The 2442-nt window shown below is 46.1% G+C and overlaps 1 non-coding gene across 1 annotated transcript; it reads right to left on the reverse strand.

Moving 5' to 3' along the window:
• Positions 1–763: 763 nt before the first annotated feature.
• Trnat-ugu lies at positions 764–837 on the reverse strand. The gene has a single exon. It is a non-coding gene; the product is annotated as a tRNA-Thr (tRNA).
• Positions 838–2442: the final 1605 nt, after the last annotated feature.

A 2442-nucleotide genomic window follows, 5' to 3' on the forward strand; every position in this document is an offset into this window, starting at 1 on the left:
TACCCCGTCAATTACTTCTTCCAAGTGTCTTGACTTTTTGTTAGCCTTTTCTCAAGAATTAATCGTAAGTCGAATATTGCTTCTCGACAGTTCAAGTTGTTCGAGGCGTGGATTACCAACCTGAGGAACCTATACTGTTCGCATCTATTTGCAGATTCTTCTTTTGGTGTTGGCTCTGTCTTACATTTTTAAATTCTATTGAAAGCTTCCTGGTTTCGTATTAACTTGTGAGATGGAACAGTTCTTCATGTAGCTGTTCTCCAGCCGCCTTTATGAGTTCTGCTGGTCTATCATCAACTCCAGTAGCTTTGCGTGGTTTTAGCTGCCTGACTGCAAGGTCGAACTCATCTCTTCTTCCGGATCTATTTTCTTGGCGTTCTTCAGTTCCAGATCTTCACTATTTCCTGTACAAAGTTTTTCAAGGTATTGTTTCCACCTTTCTACTATTCCTTTCTGCTCATCTAATACTATTCTGCACTTTATTTGTCTGTTGCCATAGAACTGTTTAACTGATTTAAAGCCATGTTCCAGCTTTCCTATATTGAGCATTTCATTCACCTGTTTACATTGGTCCTCCAAGAATTGTTGTTTAGCCTTGCTCAACTCTCGATTGATTTAATTCCTCATTGCTCTTAATTGCTTTTGTCCTTCCTCACTGTCGTCTTGGATCAGGTTACGTGTTAAGTTTAGTTTTACAATGAAATGAATACTCCTAGCTGCATACAGGCGTTGATATAAGTCAACGGGGACAGTTGAAAATGTGTGCCCCAACCGGGAGTCGAACCCGGGATCTCCTGCTTACATAGCAGACGCTCTATCCATCTGAGCCACCGAGGACACAGAGGATAGTGCGACTGTAGGGACTTATCTCTGGCACGCCTCCCGTGAGACCCACATTCCCAACTTATTGTCCCGCACTATATTCATAGTGCCCCTGCCCATTATACGCATTACTCGCGGCTTTTTACCGATTCCCGTAAGAGTTCGGGCACTGTTTGTGCATCCGCACAGAAGAAGATGTGAAATGGCCAGTGATATGAAGATGGCATCTGTTCTTTCGGACAGAACAGATACCTTCTTCATATGTATAAATTTAGTGTTGTTCAAATGGCTCAAGCACTATGGGACGTAACATCTGAGGTCATCAGTCCCCTAGGACTTAGAACTACTTAAACCTAACTAACCTGAGGACATCACACACATCCATGCCCGAGGCAGGATTCGAACCTGCGACCGTAGCGGTCGCGCGGTTCCGGACTGAAGCAGCTAGAACCGCTCGGCCACAGCGGCCGGCTTAGTTTTGTTGTTATGCTTTCGGTAATATATTCTATCTCCCAACTGGTTCATGCCGCTCGTAAGATAGTGCTTTTCAAGAATTCCGATCTTTCTTCTTCGTAACTGTAGCCATGTTTCTTTGTTCCTTGTATGTCGACCTAAACATATAATTCCATAGTCTATTCAGATCCCGTTTCTCTCAAGCTCTTTTCTTAAGCTTTTTGAATTGCAGATCACATTCTCCTATCACTAACTAGAATAAAGCCGTTCTGATATCTGCCGGTCGCGGTGGCCGAGCGGTTCTAGGCGCTTCAGTCCGGAACCACGCGGCTGCCTGCCTGCCTCGGGCATGGATGTGTGTTATGTCCTTAGGTTAGTTAGGTTTAAGTAGTTCTAAGTCTAGGGGACTGATGGCCTCAGTAGTTACGTCCCATAGTGCTTAGAGACATTTTAACGTTCTGATATCTCTTTTTATCTCCAGTGGGTTTCCGTGTATTCCTTCACCGTGGAGGGTGTTGAAACCAAGTGTTACTTCTTTATAGTTGATGTTCTGTACAGAGTTCTACCAATCTATCTTCCCGTTCACTTCTTTCTCCAGGCCCCAAGATACCTTTCCTTCTCCCACTGACGCCTTCCAGTCTCCCATAATGTTTGTGTTTGACACGCTAATCTCCATCACGCAGCACCACATATTTCATCCATAAGCACTGCGAGCATTTCCAACAGCGCTGCATTCGCAGGGACTATGACGCATGCGCACGTCACTTGTTCGCCGAGCAATGTGCGACATCGTTTTGTCTGCGGTTCACTAGGTCGCGGCTCGATCGCTGCTGAGCAGCACAGCCCCACGCTCCGGGATTCGTGCCGGCCGGGAAGCGGGCCGTTAGCCGCAGCTCTACCCTAACGCAGTCGCGGGGGTCGCAGCGTGACGTCATACCGGCGCTGGCCTTGCCTTCGCGGGATTCGGTGCCACTGGACTGGCAGTGCTTCTGAGGACCCTGACCTGCAACTGTGAACTTGTGCTTCATATTAATATCGGATCAAAACGATCTCTCAGTTGCGTTACTCAGACTCTGCCTTACGTTCAACTAAGCTTTTGTGCGTTGAAGAAATAATAGTGTACTTAAACACTACCTCGCTATCATCATTTTCTTTTTTCCATCCATA

The sequence above is a fragment of the Schistocerca piceifrons genome, chromosome 7 (genome assembly GCF_021461385.2).
Source record: "Schistocerca piceifrons isolate TAMUIC-IGC-003096 chromosome 7, iqSchPice1.1, whole genome shotgun sequence".
NCBI classification, from domain to species: Eukaryota; Metazoa; Arthropoda; class Insecta; order Orthoptera; family Acrididae; genus Schistocerca; species Schistocerca piceifrons.